The sequence below is a fragment of the Hippocampus bargibanti genome, linkage group LG08, assembly GCF_051943395.1.
Source record: "Hippocampus bargibanti isolate YZ-2025 linkage group LG08, ASM5194339v1, whole genome shotgun sequence".
In the NCBI taxonomy this organism is placed as follows: domain Eukaryota; kingdom Metazoa; phylum Chordata; class Actinopteri; order Syngnathiformes; family Syngnathidae; genus Hippocampus; species Hippocampus bargibanti.
This window is the reverse complement of record NC_142741.1, coordinates 12365240-12392631: the sequence shown is the minus strand read 5'-3', so window position 1 is coordinate 12392631 and position 27392 is coordinate 12365240.

Sequence of the window (27392 nt, the reverse complement as noted above, 5' to 3'; positions counted from 1 at the left end):
GGACAGTGAGGGCAGCCGTTAGAGGAAGTGGTGGAGGACCCCGCGCGCAAGCTCAAACCCTCCAGCCAACAGCCCGCCCTTCTTCCTGCAGTGGTTAATTTCATGTCTGTCTTAGTAATGGCGATTTCAAGACCATGTGCTCCTTTGTCCTTGTAAGGGAGTTTATTTATCAGCGGCCATCTTTAAAGACATAGCTTTTTCATTTTTCCCAGTTTGCTTAAATTGGTCAACATATCATCATCAGCAGATTCAGGAATACAGCTGGGGTTTCTGAAAACACCTTCAAAGCGTCCTCTGGAAATATTTTCATCTTCCCCACTTTTTTTTATGAATTTCGTATCCTGGTGGATTGGGGTTTTCTTAGAAAAAGATTGCACCCATTTTTTTTAATTCACCACAGTTCACTAACTATTTCAACTGAATTTCATGATGAAATACCAGCGGGGACGATAGATGGTGAACAGAAAAGTATTACTTTATTCGCATGAAGTGTGACTAAATGAGTAAACATGCATCAAACTTCCGCTTTCCAAGCGCCGAATCTCTAACTCTGGTTAACTTCCTCATTCGCCTCCGCTGATGCTCTACTGCTCTACTCCGTTGGAAATGGCTGCTTCGTCTGCTGGGAATTTGTGTAAACTGTTGGAATCTAATTACTGTTTCTCTTCTGGTTTGGAGTTCAACGGAGTTTCATGATGAAATACCAGCGGGGACGATAGATGGTGAACAGAAAAGACTACTTTATTCTAGTAAAATAATAGAAGAACATCTCTCGTCGGAGCGGGAAGCCAAGAGCACAAAGCCTGCTCCTTCAACCTAGTTTGACTCACACAGCAGTGATGACATCATCTCGACCAAGCCTCTAAACAACGGAAAGGGGGTTGGGAGAACATTAGACTGAAAATGTATACTTGTTACACTCTACATACGCAACAAGTTAACTAATAAGCTACATACATCCATATAGAATAAACTAAACATGAAATAACACAGGATGTTTATGGATGTGTATAAAAACACTCTATCATAAACTTACACCTTCTTTGTGCGTGTTACTGCAATTGGCTGCCACACAACGATTCACCATCACATCATGTCGTGTTCTTTCTAATTTCGCGATCAACGATGTGTTTTCAGATGAAAAAAAGTACCCAAAATGCATTGTATGTCGCTTTCTCAGTCAGGGGCGTACCGAATGTGACGTCACTTCATCAACATCAACTCGAAAACAAGACTTCATAAATATTCAGTGTGACTTTTAAAAAGTAAAATATAGCTATATGCGGTGGAATATTTATAAAATGCAGTCAGTAGAAGTCACTTGAAGTGATTTTACAAATTATGGACGCAAGTTGATGGGAGGTGTTGTTTGTCATTTAAAGATTTCACTCAGAGAGTTGCTGCCTTTACAGAAGCTCATCTATTTTTTCTTCGTTCTTCTTTTTACCCCTGCCCTTCCTTTGTGGATTTGCTGCTGTGAATTTGGAATTTCTGCTTCATGAGACTAATAAGATAGTGATGTGAACCTACTGTGCCAAGGCTACGATGCGTTTGCCGAGTTAACGGGAAAAAAAATGCTAAGCGCGATTCAAGACATGTGTTGATTACACTTGTGACCACTATTGATGTGTCACTAGTGAACGAGCCGGTTCTTAGAGCTGGATCTCTCAAGTGAACGACGAGAGCCGGCTCCTAACAAGGAGCTGGAAGTGGGAGCCGACTTTTTTCGCCCTCTATTCCCCGCCCCCAGTCTTCAGTGAAAGATGCATGTGAGTGGTCAAGATCCGTGGTAGAGGAGGGAGGGGAGAATTACAGACACACGCAGCAGTGAGGAGAAGGGGGAGGGGTTAGAGAAACAAACACACTATGATTAGCACATGAAACAGGAAAGGGAGAGGACAGAGCTTAATAGCAGTACAAAGAAAAAAACAAAAGTGAAAAGGTGAGAATATGGATAGACAACAGTGAAATTAGGACTCGTTTCAACTTTATTGATAAGATTCAAAGGCAGAGTGTAGAGTGCAAGGTTAAAATATCCCATCAATCAGGCCCCACAAATAACCTGCACAGGCACATAGTAACAGTTCAACCATCAGTACAATTTGTAGACCAGCTATTAATGAAGTTTCTAGTGTGTCTGCCTGCATCTTTTGCTGCTGCAATATCACAACTTCCAAGATGTACAACCCAGAGCTCCTTGAGACACTTTATGCAAAAAGCTATCAACCCAGCTAAACAGAACCCAATGGATGAGGAGCTGGGTAAAATGGTTGCGAGTGATTTTCAGCCATTTTCAGTTGTGGATGACAAAGGATTCAGAAAATATACTCATGCGCTCAGCCCAATGGATGCAATTCCAAGCAGGTAATTTCCCAATGGTTGGGCTATTAAAGGCTTTCTTATTCTGAAAACACTTTCTCAAAGAATCATACCAGAATCATATATGAAAAACAATGCGCTGCAGTCCAAGAACGGGTCATAAAAGCCACAGCTGTTTGTGTAACAGCTGTCTGCTGGACATCACGAACCACGACATCCTTCATGTCAGTTACATGCCACTTTTGAAAATTTCAAAATGGGGATCTGTCTGCTGGATTGTTTTGAGTTCAACGAAATACACATTTCTGAGAACTTAGCATATAAGCAGCACCAAGACAATAATAAACTGACAGGTGACACTGACACACCCAACTCACATCTGTTGTGTCGGAGGAACGAGAGGAGACTTGTCTGTGTAAGGTATTTATTTCAACTACATCATCTTACATTGTTGTCGTCAACCACCCTGTTTTACAACACTGCCGCGGTGTGGCAGTGTGGCATATACTACATTTACCCCCCTCCCTGAAGGAACCAGAAAAACTCTTCTAACTCGGGAAACCAGGTAGCTTTCCGGTTTCCTCGCTTAGCCTTGTGGGTTATTCTGCCACGCAATAGGCTAAGCACCGGCTGGGATCAGAACATTAGAAGTCTGTGATGTAGTCATCTAAATACCGCGGGCAAAGGTGGCGTGAGCTGGCCGAGGCTCTGGTGCCACAGGCACGGATGGTTCACCACACTCTTCAAGGCGTCCCACTGGTGTTGTCGGCCATATGACAGGACTCTTATCAATAAAGAGTTTGTGATGGGCTGCAATGGGCAATCGGGGGGTTAGCCAGTCTTGCCGCTTGTGAGGCATGCTGAAGCGTCCTTGACCATAGTTTGTACGTTGCTGTCTATACCTGACCAGAATAGGCCCCTGCGGCGTTGCTTGACCCTCACGATACCCAGATGTCCCTCGTCAACCATGGTCAGGATGTGGGGCCTCAAGGTGAGTGGAACCACCGTACCATGTCCCCGAGCCACGCAGACGTCGTTCCAACATGAGAGCTCACCCTTGACCCGGTGGGAGGGTGCAAGTTTCACAGGGACCTTAGCAGGCCAGCCCTCTCGAATGAAAGTCCGGAGCTTGGTCAGTGTTGGGTCTTCCGTGAATGCAGCCTGCAGTTCTTGCAGTGACACAGTCGATTGGAGGGACGTGTGGAGCATGAGGATCAAACCGCGTTCAAAGGAATCTTGTTGAGTGTCCGGTGTAGGACCGAGGGTGGTACTGGAAAGTAAATCAGCCACGACATTGTCTCTTCCTGGTGTGAATTGGGTGGCCTGGTGGTAAGCCTGCAATATCTCAGTCCACCTATACAGCCGCAGCGGCTTATGCCCTGGTCCGCTTGTTTCCAACAAGGCTGTGAGAGCCTTGTGGTCAGTGCGGAGTGTAAAGTGACGGCCATACAGTTACATGTGACACCTATCACATCACGGGCGGCCCGGTAGTCAAGTGGTTAGCACACCGGCTTCACAGTGCAGAGGTCGCCGGTTCGCGTCCCGGTCCGGCCTCCCTGTGTGGAGTTTGCATGTTCTCCCCGGACCCGCGTGGGTTTTCTCCGGGTACTCCGGTTTCCTCCCACACGCCAAAAACATGCATGGCAGGCAGATTGACTACTCCAAATTGTCCTTAGGTGTGAGTGTGAGAGTGACTGTTGTACGTCTTTGTGTGCCCTGCGATTGGCTGGCAACCAATTCAGGGTGTCCCCCGCCTCGTGCCCGAAGACAGCTGAGATAGGCTCCAGCAACCCCCGCGACCCTAATGAGGAATAAGCGGTACGGAAAATGAGATGAGATGAGATGAGAGACTTATCACATGCCCACACACAGGCTAGGGCCTCCCTCTCCCCGACCGAGTACTATTGCTCAGTTGAAATGAGCGACTGTGCATGATGGAGCTGGGACAGCACAGCCCCAACCGAAGTGTTGGATGCGTCACAAGTCACGAATGGTGGGCGGTCTAGGTCAAAATGGACGAGTACTGGTGGGGAGGTGAGCTGTGTCTTGAGTTGTCGAACAGCTGCCGCGCATGCTGGTGTCAATGACCAAAGGGTGTTCTGCTTTAGGAGGGCCCGAAGTGGCGTCTGTCAAACAGTCCTTGAACCATAGCGCACTGTGAAGGTGGCAGTGCCCATCATGCCAATCTTGATGTGGCCGTAGCCAAACACGTCTTCGGCGTGCGCCTTGATTGGGAGACGAGGAAATAGGCGCCGAACGGTAGACACGTTTAACAGCGACCTGGAGGCTGCAGTATCAAGCAGGAGTGGCAAGCTCACTCTGTCCAGCTCCACTGTGCACCACTTAAATGGCATGGCGCAGGAGCCCAGGGAGTGGATTGTGGTCCGGCTCCACCGGCCCGGAGAGAGTGATTATATGTTTGTCGACGTGGGGGCGGAGCGACACATCGTGGAAAAGTGGTTGATCTTACCACAGCGTTGGCATCGTTCTCCGGTGGCCTTGCAAGCGGGCGCGCGTAGAGGTCGGGTCGTAGGTGGAGGTGGCGTCTGGGAGTGCAGGGGATGGAGCAACAATCTGTGCCAAAGCGGGAGAGTGTGAAGGTGTGAGTGGGTTCACGAGCCGAGACGTTAATTGTGCTGCGCTCTCCAATTGGAACGCCATCTCCACAGCCTTCGATAATGGGAGGTCGTCAGGCAACAATAACAGTTTCTCCCGTAGTTTGAGATCAACCGTGTGCTCCGCTAGTTGATCCCGAATCATTTCCTCCTCCAAGAGGCCGAATTTACAGAGGGTCCCTAAACACCTCAAGTCAGCAACTTAGTGGTGTACTGGCTCGCCCGTGAGTTGCCGTCTTTGACGAAAGGCAATCTGGCAGACAATCACGCCCTGAGGGGGGGCGAAATGTCTGGTGACGCAATCCCCGTATGTCTGTGCGGGTCCGAGAGAGCGAAAATTGCACTGCCCCTCACTACCTAAGCTGTGTATTAGCATAGCCGTTAGCCGTGCATCGCTTGTTTAGTCGTTTCGTCCGATCGCCGTCAGATACGTCGAAAACAAATCATACCAACGGGACCACGGGACTGGTGGCTCACCGGGGTGCGCGAGGAACGAGGGAAGGGGAGTTGCGTGGAATCCCATCCAAGTCGCCAATGTTGTGTCGGAGGAACAAGAGGAGACGAGTTGTCTGTGTAAGGCAGGGGTGCTCACACTTCAGCATACGAGCTACTTATAAAAACAACCAAGTCAAAATGATCTACCAACTACAAAAATGCAAAACATAATTATTTTCAAATGTATTACGGTTTCTTTGTATGTACAATGTATGTTGATGTACCTTGCATAACTGAATAAGCGCGAAACACATAATAACACATAATAACTACATATACATAACATAATAAATAACTATTAACATTTTTTGTAATTACCTGAGTTTACTTTGATGACTTGCACTGAATTGAACCAGCCAGGGATGCATAGTCCGGACAGTAGCTAGTGACAGCCAGCCTCAAGCACATTTCCAAATGTTCATCAGTTATCATGGAACGGTATTTGGACCCAATGATCTTCATGTAGGAAAAGGTTGACTCACATAAATAAGTGGAGCCGAATAATGCAGTCAAGGAGGTAGCATATTTCCTCATGTTGGGATACTTTTCCTCTGTGAGTAACTTCCAGAACTGTCCATGAGCCCTAGACTTCAGCAGTGAGAACACTCACAATCTCCGATGTCTTTCCACACCGTGTAACTGTATGTCTTTACAGCTGCAGAGCTTTGATTGAAGATAATATATCTGCCTTATTTTTAAAGTCTCGGAACAAGGAGTCCGCTGCTTCAACGAATGCTTCTTTTACCATCTCTCCGTCTTGGAAGGACTTATTGTTTTTAATGATGGCGTGACTCACCCGGAACGATGCTTCGGTGGCGGCTTTCGCTTTTGAAGTATGTTGAGTGAAAAAATGACTGCTGTCCGGAGAACTGGGATTTTAGTTTTTCCACCTTTCTCTTTATCAGCTGGCTTTTCGGCGGGAAGTCAATGTCGTATTTTCCATGAACAGTCCTAAAATGGCGCTCCATATTTTCCCATTCCGTATGAAAGTAATATGTTTTGCCCCCTTACTTGGTCGAGCTTTCTCACTCATTTTGATCACCATATGTTTTAGCAAGGGCTTAAACGAGGTAATTCGCTGACTAGCTTGTAAATTTTGCTGCGTTTAGCGCCGTTGTTTACGCATGCACGGCGACCTAATGGTCAAATCTCAGTTGTCATCTGAATGGTTGCCCTGTATGTCAATCAAGTGACGGGACGCTTGATAGGCTGACAAATGTTTTTTTTTACTGTCACGCTGCGATCGACCAGTACTACCGCCGCGATCGACCAGTAGATCGCGATCGACGTAATGAGCACCCCTGGTGTAAGGTATTTATTTCATCTACATCATCTTAACTTGTTGCCGTCAACGACCCTGTTTTACAACACTGCGGCGACGTCATATGGCAGTGTGGCATATACTACAACATCTTCACACCTCAAATCAATCAGATTTGTTCTGCATTGGATGCACCGTCCGCAATGAAAAAGAAGAGAACATCCCTTGTCTTTGATCAGATCTCTCCTAAAAAGGTACAAATTAGAATAACAAGTGTATTGTAAACTATTGTGTATTCCTCGTTTTTATGTATTTTTTCTACGTGCTGATATTTCAAATGTCACATCTCGTCGCCGCCCGGGGCGCGCCCCGCCCCTCCTGTCACCTCCTCCGCTGCTCCCTGGAGACGGCCCCTCCCATCATCACGCACCTGGGTTCCCACAGCTGTTTGTCATTCCCTTGATTGTGCCTTCTGACTATATTTACCGATCGCGCAATACCGTCTTCGTCGGAGTATTCTGAAAGCCACCATTGCTACTTCCATGCCGTCAGGTCTGCCGTCACCGATCTCTCACTTACCTCTCCCTGCTGTTATTTTTGCATGCGTGCCTCAGTAAAGACTTTTTGTTCACGAGTATCTGTCTCGGCGTGTATTTTGGATCCAACCTCCCCGCTTTCCTTTCGTCACTCGAGCCCTGCCCTCAAGCCTCGAGTGCCGTGACATAATACTCCGACCACCCATGGATCCCGCCGGCGAAGACAGATTCCTCGCCGCCCTGACCGTGCAAGCGGAGCGTTCGAGCCAGCTGGCCCGAGCCACCGCGGAAGTCAGCCAAATTACCACCATGTTGGCTCAATGCTTCGAGGCGGCTGAGGCACGCATTTCCGCCCTCACAACCCTTCTTCCCCGCCCATGAGTAGGCACGCTCTTGAACTACCGCTTCCCTCACGCTACGCAGGCGAAACCGGGCGCTGCGCTCAGTTTTTAATGCAGTGCACGCTCGTGTTTGAGCAACATCCATATGCGTTAGCGATGCGTTAGCGATGAGGAGAAGGTAGCCTTCATCACCAGCCTGCTCACGGGAGAAGCCGAGACATGGGTGCTGGCCATCCGAGAGTCCCGACCGGAGCTGCGCACTTCGTACCCGGACTTCGTCGCCGAGATATGCCGGGTTTTCCATCATCCGGTGACGGAGTCCGAAGCTGAGGGGAGACTACTGGACTGCGTCCGAGGGGCCCGTTCAGCCGCGGAATACTCCGTCAACTTCCTCATCCAGGCCGCTGGCAGTAGCTACGGCGACCGAGCGTTGAGAGGGGTGTTTCGTCGCGGATTGAACGCCGATCTCAAGGACGAGTTGTCTACCCGCGACGCTGGCACCACCTTCGACGACCTGGTCGCCATAGTCATCGGCCTGGATCACCGCCTTCGGGAGCGACAGAGGGAGCAGCGCGGCCGACGGCCCAGACAGCCACGCAGCTGGTCCAGATCTCCCGGCAGCGAGCGTGTGCGGCGCCTGGAGGAATCCCCCGAACCCATGATCATAGGGGGGGGAACGACCACACTACCCCCGGGGCTCGTCGCACCCAAGGCCCCCAGGCGAAGACCTCAGGTCCACGCAAGTCCCCGACAAGACGGCGACCACAGCGACCTCTGGAGGTCAAATCCACGACCCCCGTTACGCGGTTGGAGCTGGACAGCGAATTAATCGGCCCGTCCAGCTCCCAAACTGTGCGGGCCCTAGTGGACTCGGGGGCCGACGGGTGCATCATTGACCCCCAGCTGGCGGACTCGTTGGGCTGCCAACTGATCGATCTCCACCCCCCAAAGGAGATGGTCGACCTGGACGGCAGACTGTTAGCCCGAGTCACCCACCTCACGGCCCCGCTCAAACTCCGGGTCGCGGGGAACCACGTCGAGCACCGCCAATTTTTAGTTATGCCCTCCCGGAATGCGCCGTTGGTATTGGGTCTCCCCTGGCTCAATATCCACGACCCGTCAATCTCCTGGGAGGGTCCCACCATTCAGGGCTGGAGCCCCTACTGCTATGCCAACTGCCTGCGGTCGGCTACGGCAGGGCGAGACGCCTCCCGCGGTGGACCGCCTGAGGCCATCTGCCTCAAGGGCGTGCCACACTGCGACCACGACCTGCGGGAGGTGTTCAGCAAGGACAACGCCCAATCCCTGCCGCCCCACCGACCGTATGACTGTGCTATTGACTTGCAGCCAGGGGCTCCATTACCGGACTCCAGACTTTTCCACATCTCACAACCGGAACGGGAAGCCCTGAGCACTTACATAGACTCCTCCCTCGCGGCGGGACTCATTCGGCCGTCACGGTCTCCGCTGGGCGCAGGGTTCTTCTTTATTGACAAGAAGGACGGAACCCTGCGTCCGTGTGTCGATTATCGGAGTCTGAACGACATCACCATCCGTAACAAATACCCCCTCCCCCTCATGGACTCAGCCTTCACGCCCCTTCAATCAGCAACCATTTTTTCCAAATTAGACCTCCGCAGTGCGTACCATTTGGTCCGCATCCGGGAGGGGGATGAATGGAAAACCGCATTTAAAACACCGTTAGGGCATTTTGAGTATCTGGTGATGCCGTTCGGACTCACGAACGCGCCCGCCGTCTTCCAGAATTTGATCAATGATGTGCCCAGGGACTTCCTCAATGTTTTTGTTTTTGTTTATCTTGACGATATTCTCATTCTTTCTCGTTCCGCAGAGGAGCAACGGCAACACGTCCGACGGGTCCTGGCGCGGCTCCTGCAAAACCGGCTCTATGTGAAGGCAGAGAAGTGCGAGTTCCATGTCCGCTCTCTGTTCTTCGTAGGGTTCATCGTGGAGCAGGGGCAGCTCAGGGCCGACCCCATTAAAACTAAAGTGGTGGTAGAATGGCCGATCCCGAAGACGCGCAAACAGCTCCAGCGGGTTTTGGGGTTTGCCAACTTCTACCGCCGCTTCATTCACGGGTATAGTCAGAAGGCACTCCCCCTCACTAACCTCACGTCCTCCAAGATTCCCTTCAGGTGGACGCCCGACGCTGAGGGGGCATTCAACCGCCTCCGTCTGGCCTTCACCAATCCCCCTGTTCTGCGTCATCCCGACCCGGATCTCCCGTTCACGGTCAAGGTTGACGGACCTGAGTCCGGAGTAGGGGCCGTCCTGTCCCAGCGCTCTCCCACGGACCAGAAGCTACGCCCATGCGCCTTCTTCTCCGCTCAGCCCCGCCAAGGCCAACTACGACGTCGGCAACCGGGAACCGCTGGCGGTCGTCCTGGCCCTGCAGGAATGGAGACACTGGCTTGAGGGAGCGAAACACCCCTTCACCATCTACACTGACCATAAGAACCTGGTGGCCATCTGGTCGGCCAAGAGACTAAACTCACGTCAGGCCCGATGGTCACTCTTCCTCACTCGTTTTAACTTTTCTCTCACCTACTGCCAAGGGTCACAGAACACCAAGCCCGATGCCCTATCCCGCATCCATGAGCCGGCAGAAAGGGAGGAGACCACCACCAACATCCTGCCGGCCCAGCGCATCCGGGGTGCCCTGAGGTGGGAGGTTGAGAGAAAAGTTCAGCAAGCCCAGGGGACGACCCCCATCCCCAGGGGCTGCCCTAAGGATCGCCTGTTCGTCCCCCCCCTCTTCACACGGAGGTGCTCGTCTGGGAGCACACCTCCAAGATAGCCTGTCACCCGGGGGTCAACAGGACGATCCAACTCATCGCCCAACGGTTCTGGTGGCCGGGGTTCAGGATGGACATCACCCTCTTCGTAAAGGCCTGCCCGACCTGCGCCTGTGGGAAAGCCTCCCACCAGCCCCGGGCAGGACTCCTCCAGCCGCTACCGGTGCTGTCCAGACCCTGGTCTCACATCTCCATCGACTTCGTGACAGGCCTCTCCCCCTCCCGTGGCAAGACGGTCGTCCTCACCATAGTGAACCGATTCTCCAAGTCGGCCCACTTCGTCCCGTTAACCAGGTTGCCGTCCGCCATCGTGACGGCTCAACTCCTGGTTAACCACGTCGTCCGTCTCCACGGGATTCCGACGGACATCGTGTCGGACCGGGGACCGCAGTTCGTGTCCAAGGTATGGAAACGTTTCTGTCGGTCCCTAGGGGCATCAGCGAGCCTGTCGTCTGGATACGATCCCCAGACCAACGGACAGACGGAGAGGAAGAACCAGGACCTGGAGGCGGCCCTCCGGTGCGTGTGCCTCCACAACCCAGCGTCGTGGGCCCTACACCTACCCTGGGTGGATTACGCCCACAACTCCCTGGTCTCCGCAGCCACAGGTCGGTCCCCATTAATGTCCGTCTGTGGCTATCAGCCTCCCTTGTTTCCCACCCAGGAGGGCCAGGTGGAGGTCCCGTCTATCGAACATCACATCAGACGGGCCCACCGAGTCTGGAAGGAGACCAGGGACGCCCTGACACGCACCGCATCCCGGAACCAGCCGGTGGCGGACCGTCATCGGAGACAGGCACCCAGCTACCAGGTCGGGCAGGAGGTGTGGCTGTCCACGAGGGACCTTCGGCTGGCAGGGTCTTCAGCCAAGCTGGGCCCACGCTTCACGGGTCCCTTCCCCATCGAGGCCATCCTCAGGCCGGTCTCGGTGAGGCTCCGGCTGCCACCCACCATGAGGATCCACCCCGTATTCCTCGTTTCCCTCCTCAAGCCAGTGGAAACCAGCTCCTTAGCTCCCACGCCCACCCCCCCCCCCCCCAACTCCCCCCCAGATGTTGGCCGACGGACCGGTCTACACCGTGCGGGAGATACTGGACTCCAGGCGCATGGGCAGAGGAGTGCAGTACCTGGTCGACTGGGAGGGCTATGGACCGGAGGAACGACAGTGGGTCCCACGTGCCTGGATCCTCGACCCGTCTCTCATCCGGGCGTTCCATGCGGCTCACCCTTCCAAACCTGGTGGGCCGCCAATAGGCGTCCGTTGAAGGGGGGGCACTGTCACATCTCGTTGCTGCCCGGGGCGCGCCCCGCCCCTCCTGTCACCGCCTCCGCTGCTCCCTGGAGACGGCCCCTCCCATCATCACGCACCTGGGTTCCCACAGCTGTTTGTCATTCCCTTGATTGTGCCTTCTGACTATATTTACCGATCGCGCAATACCGTCTTCGTCGGAGTATTCTGAAAGCCACCATTGCTACTTCCATGCCGTCAGGTCTGCCGTCACCGATCTCTCACTTACCTCTCCCTGCTGTTATTTTTCATGCATGCCTCAGTAAAGACTTTTTGTTCACGAGTATCTGTCTCGCTGTGTATTTTGGATCCAGCCTCCTCGCTTTCCTTTCGTCACTCGAGCCCTGCCCTCAAGCCTCGAGTGCCGTGACATCAAAAGGTGAAGTGTAGACATTGTTCTAAAGAACTTGAATGAAACATGTGTTTTAAAGCAATTATTCTTTCAAGTAAATGACGCACATTCACTCACATCACAACTCCATGTCATTTTTCACAAAAAAAAATCCAATCCATGGGATCATTTGAACCACTCTCTCAGTTATGACATGTACCCCTACCCCATCCCTTTTCAATTGCTGCTGTGGATTGCAAATTTCCCCATTGTGGGACGAATAAAGGTATTCTGATTCTGATTCTGATTCTGATATTTTCCACGTGATGGCGCAATAGAACAAATTAAGCCTCATGATGCTTCAACCCAGGAGCGAACCATTTGGACGGAAAGCCTCATTGCTTCATAACTCTTCAGTTTCCCATCACTACTAATAAGTGTTATCTCAAATGAAGAAAATACAACAGGATGGAACGATAAAAAACAAGAGTGACTAACCGCCTATAGACATGATCACAAAGTCTTAGAAAACAACACTAAAAGCAAGCCAGCCAGTAAGGTCAAATATGCGACAAAGAGAAGCAGTAGTCAGAGTCCTTAAATACTAAGCCAGACCAATGAGGGAACAAGGTGCACCCGCTGGAGGGAAACTCCATTCACTCCAGCTGTAGCTGGAACACAACCAAGACAGAAGACAGAATTGTTCAATTGATTCATATCGCTCATGGCTTAAAATCTTTCAGAATCAGTTTGTGAGAATGACATAGAACAGGTGTTTTCGGTGGTGACGTATAGAAAGGACTTTAAAATGCATGGGTTCCACTGGCTCAATGTTTGCACTATTTTAATCAGTGTCAGTGTAACTATGACCACCACACCAAATCCGGCCCGCCACATCATTTTATACGGCCTGGGAAAGCAAATATAACCACAAAAACAGTCATTATTTTTATCGTTAAAGGACAATCGATGCCTCCAGACAAGTTGTGTCCATAATTTATAGAATGACTTCTACTGAGCGTATTTTACAAACATTCCACGGAATATAGCTATATTTTACGTTTTAGGACTCACACTGAATATTCAGGAAGTCTTGTTTTCGAGTTGATAACGATGCCTGATGTGACGTCACGTCTGGAACTCCCCTGACCGAAAAAGTGACACACAATGCATTTTGGGTGCTTTGTTTGGTCTGAAAACTTCGTGTTGATCCGTGTTGATGGCGATATTAGAAGGCAAAAATATAAATAACGCTATGGTGAATCGTTGTGTGTTGAACCAAGAATATTATTTGATACTATTTGACACAAATTCCCAGCAGACAAATCAGCCAATTTCCAACGGAACTGAGGCACCATTTTGTGCATTTTCTGGGCGCTACATTGGAGTCCAGACGCCTCAAAATGAGACGGAAGGACTTCTTTAATCGATTTCAAACATGTTTGCTATCCTCTTCAGAACTATTTATTTTTATTTTGTTATGCTTAGAATATATTGTTTTCTATCCTTTCACTCCCACCCCAACCCCATCCCTCTTCAATTGCTGCTGTGGACTGCAAATTTCCCCATTGCGGGACGAATAAAGGTATTCTGATTCTGATTCTGATTCTGATTTGAATCATATTCAGAACTGGATAATTAACAAGAAAGCATCTTCTCCGAATCTGAAACCATTGTTTTGATTCTCGAGCAAGGCAAGACGTCCTGGTGTGACGTCACGAACAAGGGGGCAGGACCTTCTGAAACTGAAACTTTCTGAGGTCATCCTGAAGTAGTTTTGGGACACTTTGAGTCATTTTTATTTGTGTTTTGCATTTGACTAAAAATATCAGCCTGTGTATTTTGGGTATTTTAGATGCTATAAGTTTTTCTGATGTCAGTTAGGAAACACAAAAAATGGTGTCGGTTGTCTTTTAAATTTGAAAACTAGTTATTCATTATTTTGTTGTGTGCTATGTAAATAAAATGTGGAGGTGATTAAACATTCATATGGTTTCCCAAAATTCATAATGACCCTCCAAGGGAAACCGTAACTGCGATGTGGCCCACGACAAATGTGAGTTTGACACCACTGTTTTAGAGTATTGAATATTATCAAATGTATATTATTTATTTGTTTGTTTATTTTTATCTGAGTGTGCAATGGTCTGTGGGGTATCAAACATTGACATTGTTTAAAAGAAAGATTGTGAGATTTTAAAACAGTCAACCAATTATCCCCGCCCGTCATGGTGTGGATGGAAAAACAGGAGTAGTAAAATAGGGTGGACATAACTCAACCTGGTACTACATAATTGTCACATCTCGTTGCCATCCGGGGCGCGCCCCGCCCCTCCTGTCACCTCCTCCGCCAATTTTGGGAGACGGCCCCTCCAATCATCATTCACCTGGGTTCCCACAGCTGATTGTCATTCACTGATTGTGCCTTCTGCCTATATCTGTCTGTCGCTCACTACCGTCTCCGTCGGAGTATTTTTGGTCATTGCCGTTTCCACTTCCGTGTTGCCAGGTCTGCTGTCATTTAGTTATCTTCCTCCACTCTTCCCTGTTTGTTATTATTTGATGCATGTTCCAGTAAAGACTCTTGATCCATCCAAGCCTGTAACGCCGTGTATTTCGGGTCCTTCCCTATCGCCAAGATTCCGTCGCTCGAGTTCTGCCTCTTTGCACTCGAGCGTCGTCACACAATACTCCGACCACCCATGGACCCCGCCGGCGATGACAGGTATTTTGCCGCCCTTGTGCAAGAGGCGGAGCGTTCGAGCCAGCTGGCCCAGGCGATTGAGGAAATGCGCTACGCCACTTCCTCGCTGGCTCAACGCCTCAAGGAGATGGAAACATGCATCGCCACCCTCACTGTTCCTTCCCCCCCGCCCGTGGGCAGGCGCACTCCCCCGCTACCCCAACCCTCACGCTACGCAGGCGAAACCGAGCGCTGCGCTCAATTCCTCATGCAGTGTGCGCTCGTGTTTGAACAACATCCTGACGCCTACGTTAGCGATGAGGCTAAGGTAGCCTTCATCACCAGCCTGCTCGCGGGTGAAGCCGAAACATGGGTGCTGGCGGTACGAGAGTCCCGACCGGAGCTGTGCGCCTCGTATCAGGACTTCGTAGCCGAGATACGCCGGGTGTTTCACCATCCAGTGACGGAGGTCGAGGCGGAAGGGAGAATCCTCGACTGCGTCCAAGGGGCCCGTTCGGCCGCAGAATACTCCGTCGCTTTCCGGATCCAGGCCGCTGGCAGCGGCTACGGCGACCGAGCGTTGAGGGGGGTGTTTCGTCGCGGCTTGAATTCCGACCTAAAGGACGAGTTGGCTACCCGCGACGCCGGCACCACCTTCGACGACCTCGTCGAGATTGTCATCGGCTTGGATCATCGTCTCCGAGAGCGGCGAAAGGAGCTGAGCGACCGACGGCCCGAGGTACCCCGAAGCCGACCTCGGTCGACCACACCCGGCAGCGACCGCGCGCAGCCCCAGGAGGGACTCCTTGAACCTATGGTGATAGGGGGGGGAGACGACCGCGCCAACCCGAGGGCTCGTCGCACCCGAGGCCCCCAGCCTAGGACCCACGGCCAATGTAAGTCCCCGCCGAAACGGCATCCGCTGGGGGCTAAGTCCACAACACGAGTCACACGGTTGGAGCTGGAAAGTGAACTATTTGGCCCCTCCAGCTCCCAAAGAGTGCGGGCACTAGTGGACTCGGGGGCCGACGGGTGCATCATCGACCCCCACTTGGCCGACCTGTTGGGCTGCCAACTTATAGATCTCCTTCCCCCTAAGGAGATCGTCGACCTGGATGGCCGATTATTAGCCCGGGTCACCCATCTCACGGCCCCACTTAAGCTCCGAGTGGCAGGCAACCATGTGGAGCACCGGCAATTTTTTGTTATGCCCTCCCGGAACGCGCCCTTGGTCTTGGGTCTCCCCTGGCTCAAGGCCCATGACCCATCCATTTCTTGGGAGGGCCCCACCATTCAGGGCTGGAGTCCCTACTGCTACGCAAACTGCCTGCGGTCGGCTACGGCAGGGCGTAACCCCTCCCGCGGTGGCCCGCCCGAGGCCATCTGCCTCAAAGGCGTGCCACAGTGCTACCACGACCTGCGGGAGGTGTTCAGCAAAGACAACGCCCAATCCCTGCCGCCCCACCGACCGTATGACTGTGCTATTGACTTGCAGCCAGGGGCTCCATTACCGGACTCCAGACTTTACCACATTTCACAACCGGAACGGGAAGCCCTGAGCACTTACATAGACTCCTCTCTAGCGGCGGGACTCATTCGCCCGTCGCGTTCCCCGCTGGGCGCAGGGTTTTTCTTTATCGACAAAAAGGACGGATCCCTGCGCCCATGCGTTGACTACCGGGGCCTGAACGACATCACCATCCGCAACAAATACCCTCTCCCCCTCATGGATTCGGCCTTCGCGCCCCTTCAGTCCGCCACCGTTTTTTCAAAATTAGACCTTCGCATCGCCTACCATTTGGTCCGAATCCATGAGGGGGATGAATGGAAAACAGCCTTCAAGACACCTTTAGGGCACTTTGAATACCTGGTGATGCCGTTCGGGCTCACGAACGCGCCTGCCGTATTCCAGAATTTGATAAATGATGTGCTCAGGGACTTCCTCAATGTTTTTGTTTTTGTTTACCTTGATGACATTCTTATTTTTTCTCGCTCTGCAGAAGAACACCGGCAACACGTCCGACGGGTCCTGGCGCGGCTCCTGCAAAACCGGCTCTATGTGAAGGCAGAGAAGTGTGACTTCCATGTCCGCTCTCTGTCGTTCCTGGGGTTTGTTGTGGAGCAGGAGCAGCTCAGGGCCGACCCCGCCAAAACCAAAGCGGTGGTGGAATGGCCGATCCCAAAGACGCGCAAGCAGCTTCAGCGGTTTTTGCGGTTTGCCAACTTCTACCGCCGCTTCATTCGCGGGTATAGTCAGAAGGCACTCCCCCTCACTAACCTCACGTCCACCAAGCTCCCTTTCAGGTGGACTCCCGATGCTGAGGGGGCTTTCAACCGCCTCCGTCGTGCCTTCACCAACCCCCCTGTTCTGCGTCATCCCGACCCGGAGCTCCCGTTCACGGTCGAGGTTGACGCATCCGAGTCCGGAGTAGGGGCCGTCCTTTCCCAGCGCTCTCCCACCGACCAGAAGCTACGCCCATGCGCCTTCTTCTCCCGCCGGCTCAGCCCCGCCGAAGCCAATTATGACGTCGGCAATCGGGAACTGCTGGCGGTCGTCCTGGCCCTGCAGGAATGGAGACACTGTCTTGAGGGAGCTAAACGCCCCTTCACCGTCTACACGGATCACAAAAACCTGGCGGCCATCCGGTCGGCCAAGAGACTTAACTCACGGCAGGCCCGATGGTCACTCTTCCTCACCCGTTTTGACTTTTCTCTCACCTACTGCCCAGGGTCACAGAACACCAAGCCCGACGCCCTATCCCGTATCCATGAGCCGGCAGAAAGGGAGGAGACCACCGCCAACATCCTGCCGGCCCAGCGCATCCTGGGCGCCCTGAGGTGGGAGGTTGAGAGAAAAGTCCAGCAAGCCCAGGGAACTACCACCATCCCCAGGGGCTGTCCCAAGGATCGCCTGTTCGTCCCCCCCCTCTACGCACTGAGGTGCTTATCTGGGGGCACACATCTAAGATAGCCTGCCACCCGGGGGTCAACAGGACGATCCAACTCATCGCCCAACGGTTCTGGTGGCCGGGGTTTAGGAGGGACATCACCCTCTTCGTGAAGGCCTGCCCGACCTGCGCCCGTGGAAAGGCCTCCCACCAGCCCCCGGCCGGACTCCTCCAGCCCCTACCGGTTCCGTCCAGACCCTGGTCCCACATCTCCGTCGACTTCGTGACAGGCCTTCCCCCCTCCCGTGGCAAGACGGTCGTCCTCACCGTAGTGGACCGATTCTCCAAGTCGGCCCACTTCGTTCCGTTAACCAGGTTGCCGTCCGCCACCGAGACGGCTCAACTCCTGGTTAACCATGTCGTCCGTCTCCACGGGATTCCGACGGACATCGTGTCGGACCGGGGACCGCAGTTCGTGTCCAAGGTATGGAAGAGTTTCTGTCGGTCCCTAGGGGCATCGGCGAGCCTGTCGTCTGGTTACCACCCCCAGACCAACGGACAGACGGAGAGGAAGAACCAGGACCTGGAGGCGGCCCTCCGGTGCGTGTGCCTCCACAACCCGGCGTCGTGGGCCCTGCACCTACCCTGGGTGGAGTACGCCCACAACTCCCTGGTCTCCGCAGCCACAGGTCGGTCCCCATTCATGTCCGCCTGTGGCTATCAGCCGCCCTTGTTTCCCACACAGGAAGGCCAGGTGGAGGTCCCGTCTATCGATCATCACCTCAGACGGGCCCACAGAGTCTGGAAGGAGACCAGGGACGCCCTGTCACGCACCGCATCCCGGAACCGGCGGGTGGCAGACCGCCATCGGCGGCAAGCACCCAGCTACCAGGTCGGGCAGGAGGTCTGGCTATCCACGAAGGACCTTCGGCTGGCAGGGTCCTCGGCCAAGCTGGGCCCACGCTTCACGGGTCCCTTCCCCATCGAGGCCATCCTCAGCCCGGTCTCGGTGAGGCTCCGGCTCCCACCCACCATGCGGATCCACCCCGTTTTTCATGTTTCCCTCCTCAAGCCAGTGGAGACCAGCCCCTTAGCCCCCACGCCCGCCCCCCCACCTCCCCCCCGGATATTGGACGACGGACCAGTCTACACCGTGCGGGAGATACTGGACTCCAGGCGCAGGGGCAGAGGAGTGCAGTACCTGGTCGACTGGGAGGGCTATGGACCTGAGGAACGTCAATGGGTCCCACGTTCCTGGATCCTCGACCCATCCCTCACCCGGACGTTCCATGCGGCTCACCCATCCAAACCTGGTGGGCCGCCGAGAGGCGTCCCTTGAGGGGGGGTCACTGTCACATCTCGTTGCCATCTGGGGCGCGCCCCGCCCCTCCTGTCACCTCCTCCGCCAATCTTGGGAGACGGCCCCTCCAATCATCATTCACCTGGGTTCCCACAGCTGATTGTCATTCACTGATTGTGCCTTCTGCCTATATCTGTCTGTCGCTCACTACCGTCTCCGTCGGAGTATTTTTGGTCATTGCCGTTTCCACTTTCGTGTTGCCAGGTCTGCTGTCATTTAGTTCTCTTCCTCCACTCTTCCCTGTTTGTTATTATTTGATGCATGTTCCAGTAAAGACTCTTGATCCATCCAAGCCTGTCACGCCGTGTATTTCGGGTCCTTCCCTATCGCCAAGATTCCGTCGCTCGAGTTCTGCCTCTTTGCACTTGAGCGTCGTCACAATAATAAGTCGAAAATAACCTTGAAGATGGTGGGACAAAGAGGATATTTTTACCACGGCATGTCACATTATCTGCCTGAAATTCTTGAAAAGCAAAGCAAGGAGAGAGAGACAGAGAGAGAGAGAGAGAGAGAGAGAGAGAGAGAGAGAGAGAGAGAGAGAGAGAGAGAGAGAGAGAGAGAGAGAGAGAGAGAGAGAGAGAGAAGGAAAAAGAGATAGATACACACACATGGGCACACAATTGGAAACCTTCGCCCTCAATGAGACACAGATTTAAGGAGCGCGATGAAGTGGCCTGAAACAATGTCATGGGAGCTCGAGCAAGCTGGCATTTTCTTCCTCGAAAAGTTGTCACTTTGATAATAATATTGATAATATTTTGAATTGATAATAATATAAGGTTTCTGCTCGACAGCGACAATAAAGTGCTGTCCTTCACTTTTTATACTGTCTTACTGCCTTTGCGTCTGTTTTAAATTGAACACCCATTCCTCCTATAGTCTGATTTGAAAAAAAAACTGTAAACATGGAAAAAAACTAAATTCGCTTGTATTTGTTTTTGTTTGTATAAAACAAAACAAAACAGAATAACACCTGAGGTCACCCCTTTGCCAAAAACAGTTGAGGTCGTCAAAGGTAGTTAAAGTAGTAGAGAGGAAGAGACACACTGAGATAGAAAATAGAAGAGAAAGTGAGACAGAGAGCTGATAGCATTTTGGACGAGTCAAAGTGAGAACAGTAATAGGGCAATTGGGAAAATGACTACAATATATCGAATCTAAAGTGCCGGTTTTCCCGGCAGCTACTGCAGCGCCGTTACATTCTATCAAGGACAGAATTGACAAGAGACAACACGAAGGGAATGGATGGACAAAAGTGATTGGCCATAATCACAGTGAAAGCCTTGTGAGATTTTGAAACAGTCAACCAATTATCCCCGCCCGTCATGGTGTAGATGGAAAAACAGGAGTAGTAAAATAAGGTGGACATAACTCAACCTGGTACTACATAATAAGTCGAAAATAACCTTGAAGATGGTGGGACAAAGAGGATATTTTTACACCGGCATGTCACATTATCTGCCTGAAATTCTTGAAAAGCAAAGCAAGGAGAGAGAGAGAGAGAGAGAGAGAGAGAGAGAGAGAGAGAGAGAGAGAGAGAGAGAGAGAGAGAGAGAGAGAGAGAGAGAGAGAGGGAGAGAGAAGGAAAAAGAGATAGATACACACACATGGGCACACAATTGGAAACCTTTGTCCTCAATGAGACACAGATTTAAGGAGCGGGATGAAGTTGCCTTGGTTGTCTGCTCCACTGTTTAAGTATAGTCATCCAGGCTGGTCTAGATCCATCTACCCGCCAATTTCCCCACTTTACAAGTGTTTAGCACAGGGGTCCCCAAACCTTTTTCTGTGAGGGCCACATAACTTTTCCCTTCTGTGATGGGGGGCCGGTGTCAGTTCGTAACAGAAAAAGTGTGACGATAGTAGGGGAGCTTAAAAAAATAGTTTTCCAGAAAGCCACACATAACCAAACAACCCTTTCCAGGTTCTTTACAGAAAAAAGTCATGAAACAAATAATAACACTATTAATGAAATAAATAATAACTAAATAACCCTCTCTGAGTTCTTCATCTAAAAAAAAAATCAGGAAATAAATAACACTATTTATGAAATAAATAATAACTAAATAACCCTCTCTGAGTTCTTCATCTAAAAAAAAAATCAGGAAATAAATAACACTATTTATGAAATAAATAATAACTAAATAACTCTTTGTTAACTTTTTGTTGTGCCATGCACAATTTTAACAGATAAAAGTTCAGCTCAGTTGTCGGAGCAGAATCTCTCTAACACATATAGGCAGTCTCTTAAAGTTCTTGTGTTCCATCCTTATAATCCTTTTGTAGGTTCCTGTAGGCTTGTAGACACCGCTGTTTGCAGCTCTCTCTCATCAACTTCCCTGTGAAAACCACAAAGGAAGCAGGTGAGAAAGAACTAAGTGATACAGCACCTACACAGCACAATACATTTCACTACCAGTATGGCTGTAAAGATGGATTTTATCCCAGTAGATTTTATTATGATTATACAGAAAGCATATTATCCGAATCTGAATCCATTGTTTGGATTCACAAGCAATGCAAGACGTCTTGGCGTGAAGTCATTTTTATTGGTGTTTTGCATTTGAATAAAAAGTGACATCGGTTGTCCTTGAATACACAGTATGGAATGTATGGTAATTTTCAAAATCATCACGCTTCAGCAGACAAAACAAGAAACACTGTTGCAAAAAACGATTGCATTCATATACAGTACAGTGGGAATGTACATAACACAACAGGGAAACTGCAACGCTTACATTCCATACTGTATTATGTATACAATTTAAAAAAGTCATCAATCTTCTTCTGCTTCCCATTTTTACCTTTTAATGCAAGCACTTCAATCTCGTCTGCTACACATGACCTAGCGTCTGAAAATGAAAAGGGCTCTGCTACACGGGAGCTGGTCACGTAACAAACTCACGTGACCAAGTCACGTGACCAAGTCGACCAATGACGCGACCATTGGAGCGATCAATGGCGCGACCGATGGCATGACCGATGGCGTGTATCGATATAAACATAGCAAAATGGCTGGCGGCAGATGAAAAAGAGCACTGTAGTAACCGGATTATCGTAAAAACCACGAATCGTACTAAACGGAACTAATTATACATAAAAAGACTAGAAATGTGCACGGGAAATGAAAATAGTGTCGTAATAAGCAGTATTATCAATATAAACGATATCGATATAACGAGACTTTACTGTATTTGTTTATGCTCAGAATGACTCATTCAAGTCAGAAAAGTGATCTTACCTATGTATGTTCATCAGCAGTGACGTGCAGTCAGTGGAGGCAGGGGAGTTCAAATACTAAGTAGAGACGAGCGTTGACGTCATTGATGATGTCAGTGCCTCACCAGCCATGAACCTCACCGCACGTCACTGCGTTGCAGCCAACATCACACATTACCAAAAGTGAAAATTTTGGCAATGATGATCTGAGCTATCGTCACTCCCCCCTGTTGAGACATGAAAAGTCTCAATTTGCCAACAGGGAACGTGTCTGTGTGGAACACGACCCATCATCGACATTGCACAGATTATCAATTTGTATAAAACCATTTGTCAATCATTTTCCCAAAATTTTGGAGGCCAAATCTTGGCATGTCGCCACATTGTATGGGTGGAGGACAACCTTCCACAATTCTTTAGCACAAGTTGACATGGTCAGCAACATTATGGCAATCCGCGTAAATGGTCAACATACTCGCCTTTTGTCATTCTGTTGGAGGGCACCGGTTGGCAGTCAGTTTCGCTTCTGCATAGGGCATCCATCCGCGCAACCCAGCTTCATCTCCGGTCACCCTGGCACAGATGCACCAGGAGTTCTCCTGAAGAATCTCCTTCTCCCAATTCTGAAAGAAGCTGGTTAGCGTGGAGACCCTATACAATATAATATTTGATTCCGCCTGAATCTCTCACTGACATCGGTGCCCACTCAAGTCATTTGCCAATTTCAATCTTACCAACCTGAACGGTGAGAAATTCCTCTAATGTGCACCGCAGTCAATTACTTTAATGTACACTGCATTCATTTCATAATAATAATGATAATTCATAATCAAATTAATCTCAACAGGTTACCCTGCCTTTTTAGTCGTAACTATAACTACTTTTGAACTGACAAATGTCATCACTGTACGCAAAGGCAGCCAGAAGATAAATTAGCATTTGTGGCTGTCTTAATAAACGTTGGATTTCCGCCATCCCATCTCCAATGTCGAATACCTTTCGTTCGACCAAACCTAATTGTAACAATTCGTCGCTCGCTAGATGGTTGGATGAGAAATATGTGAAAAAAATAAAAATTGTCATGCATTTGAATAAATGCCAAACACGATACTTTTGGAAATCAAAACTATTTTCAATAGGGGCTCTGTCATCGATCCCAAATCATCAGTGGGGTGTGCCAAACTCTAGTTGTGCAGGTGCATCCCACCAGCCGTTGCGGCCTCTCTTATTGGATCTCCTATGACAATTGTAACAGAGATTAAATGTTTCTAGACATCAAGACATCAAGAATCAAAATGCAGTTCGATGCTACGACTGTGATTCAGCCTTCTGCCTAGAAAATCACAAAATGGGTGGATGCAAATGGCTTGTGCATCTCCCAGTTCATCAATTCGTCCTGCAAATTGAACAATTTCTCAACCCCCATCCCAGCTCTGTCTGCGAATTGTTGCGGTTCACATCAACTGCATAAAAGCATAATGAAAAAAAAGTTTAGTCATCAAATTTTGCAACGCAACCTTATCCAATACGTATCGTATATATGAATCAAATCATCTGTTCTTTGACTTCAGGGGATTAACAATTGTCAGGTCAAAACAAGTGTAATGATCATGTAACAATCATTATCTTAATAAATCCATAAACTTTTCTTCTGTGAAAAGTCCAACGATACCAACTGGTGAATCTCTTTTAAGTAATTAATCACCAGCGAATCTAGTTACATTTACCTTGCCAATTTCCATCCAATTCAAGGTAAATGTTCCTGTCATTTAGCCTAATTTACTGACTATTTTATTCACTTTTTCCAATTGAACTGTCATTTTATACAATTTCCATTTCATGTTGCATTCGCCCAAATCAGGATTTCAAAATTATTCGTCCCGATCGCAGACAAAAACATTGGAATCCTGACTTCAAGGTGTTCAATTCTCTTAGTGAAAACACTTCGTCCAATCTAACAAAAATACTTTGCTTTTGCCCCCAAATTCACTTAAGTTCGGTTTCTGTTTATTCATTTGTATGTTGGCTGATTTATTTGTTCACTCAGTATACTTTGCCTGCCTATTTAATTTAGTTTTTTGTTTCAAGTGGACGGTACTCGACGGCACCCCCGTCGAGTCCTCTCATAATGACAAGGCTCTTTCCCCAGGGCACATTCTCTCGTCCAGTGAAAGGAGAAAAGAGAACTGCGCGGCAGATTTTATGCAGGCTGGAACAATGTTTTTGCACAATACGTTTGTGAATGTTAACTCAAGCGCTTTATTCATTTTATTTCCGTTTATTTACCTATTCGCGAACAAATTAATTTGCCGATCACTTTCATCACTTTGCTGCTGTAAAATGTAAATTTCTCCACTGTGAGACTAATAAAGGCAAATCCAATCCAATCCAATCCAATCCTAGAATATAATCCCCCCCCCCCCCCTTTCGGGCAGAGAAGGAAGGAGGAGGGAGGGAGGACTGGGGTGCCAGCTCTCTCTGCTGGCAGCCAACCCCCCCCCCCCCCTTTGTTTTAGCGAAGCTCACACAACGCACGCATATACACAAAAATACACAAATACAATGCAACACAAAAAGACAAAAGACAAAGCATACAAAAGGGAAGACAAAAGTCCCACACAAAGACCGCTCCTCCAAACGCCCCCCCCCCCCCTCAGCCGACCCATCTCTGTACCCACGGACTGTCCTCTGGACAATGAAACTCCCTGGGAAACCCCATAGCAACGGCTCGCAGTGCTGACCACGCGCTAGTGTTGGTGAATGCATTAATGTTACAGTAATCCACGATTTATTGCAGCTGGAATTAAACAAAAAAATAACACATAATCGTCCGAAGCAGATTAATAAATTAATCTTTCTTCAGCCCTCGCACTAAAAAAAATTCCAGAAGTTCACCCCTTCTGAATAATCTTTTTCTGGAAGATCCTGGTCTTACGGTCCGTCGGCCGGGCATGCGGCATCAAACTTGATATGACCCGAAATAGCGTCAATCAGTCACGTGCGAAAACTCCGCACATGGGCTTGCATTAGGATGGTCCGCCTTGACCCGATGGAAATTCGCATTACTAACTGAAGATACGCAAATTAACCATTAATAGAATTACTTTTGGCCAAAAGAATTCCACAATACATTCACTCAACATAGATGCATGCTAACGATGAAACTCACCCGTAAAAACAATCCATGAGAGACAGACACCAGAAGGGAGGGACTGCTCACTCGAACACTCTCGAAGGAAAAAGAGAGCTTCATTCACTGGAAGCAACACATGGCCCACTCCTTTCCCCCAGTCTCCAAGCCATCAGCTAGGATCCCGGGTTTCGGCACCAATAATAATGGGTTTATGTTGATCGTTCGTCCCTGGTTCATTGCTTCTACGGGCGTTGATGGCCGAGGATGGTTAAATCATCAGGAAGCTAGGTGTTGAACAGAAAGTTGGTTTAATCTTGAAGAAAGCGGAGACATCGCGGTGTTGGCCAAGGAGGAGGCATGGAGAGGAGAGAGACGAACGCAATGGGAGAGCATTTATACGGTGCACGGTGTGTGATGCGATAGGATGTGACGTAATGTAGATGCGACATAATGTAAAGGAAGGCAGGATATGACGTATCAGGAAGTCCAAAACATAAACAAAGATTAGGAAGCGATCTTTAAAGATTTTTGTATAGCGATTTACCCCAAAATAAAGGAAAGGAAAGGAGTCCAAGATGGCGCCCGAGTAGGCAGCCTCAGCAAGTGCTCTCATGAGCCTTGCTTTTTTTTGGTTGTTTTTGTCTTGTTTTGTGTTTTCTTTTGTCACTTTGTGTTGTTGTGCATCGTGTGGAACGGATACAGATTGTTTTTCAGCATTTTTGACCACGACATTCATCAAGGAGGAGACTCTGCTGAGCGGTTGCGCCTTTTCGGCACCCCCGTCGAGTCCTCTCATAATGACAAGGCTCTTTCCCCAGGGCACATTCTCTCGTCCAGTGAAAGGAGAAAAGAGAACTGCGCGGCAGATTTTATGCAGGCTGGAACAATGTTTTTGCACAATACGTTTGTGAATGTTAACTCAAGCGCTTTATTCATTTTATTTCCGTTTATTTACCTATTCGCGAACAAATTAATTTGCCGATCACTTTCATCACTTTGCTGCTGTAAAATGTAAATTTCTCCACTGTGAGACTAATAAAGGCAAATCCAATCCAATCCAATCCAATCCTAGAATATAATCCCCCCCCCCCTTTCGGGCAGAGAAGGAAGGAGGAGGGAGGGAGGACTGGGGTGCCAGCTCTCTCTGCTGGCAGCCAACCCCCCCCCCCCCCTTTGTTTTAGCGAAGCTCACACAACGCACGCATATACACAAAAATACACAAATACAATGCAACACAAAAAGACAAAAGACAAAGCACACAAAAGGGAAGACAAAAGTCCCACACAAAGACCGCTCCTCCAAACGCCCCCCCCCCCCTCAGCCGACCCATCTCTGTACCCACGGACTGTCCTCTGGACAATGAAACTCCCTGGGAAACCCCATAGCAACGGCTCGCAGTGCTGACCACGCGCTAGTGTTGGTGAATGCATTAATGTTACAGTAATCCACGATTTATTGCAGCTGGAATTAAACAAAAAAATAACACATAATCGTCCGAAGCAGATTAATAAATTAATCTTTCTTCAGCCCTCGCACTAAAAAAAATTCCAGAAGTTCACCCCTTCTGAATAATCTTTTTCTGGAAGATCCTGGTCTTACGGTCCGTCGGCCGGGCATGCGGCATCAAACTTGATATGACCCGAAATAGCGTCAATCAGTCACGTGCGAAAACTCCGCACATGGGCTTGCATTAGGATGGTCCGCCTTGACCCGATGGAAATTCGCATTACTAACTGAAGATACGCAAATTAACCATTAATAGAATTACTTTTGGCCAAAAGAATTCCACAATACATTCACTCAACATAGATGCATGCTAACGATGAAACTCACCCGTAAAAACAATCCATGAGAGACAGACACCAGAAGGGAGGGACTGCTCACTCGAACACTCTCGAAGGAAAAAGAGAGCTTCATTCACTGGAAGCAACACATGGCCCACTCCTTTCCCCCAGTCTCCAAGCCATCAGCTAGGATCCCGGGTTTCGGCACCAATAATAATGGGTTTATGTTGATCGTTCGTCCCTGGTTCATTGCTTCTACGGGCGTTGATGGCCGAGGATGGTTAAATCATCAGGAAGCTAGGTGTTGAACAGAAAGTTGGTT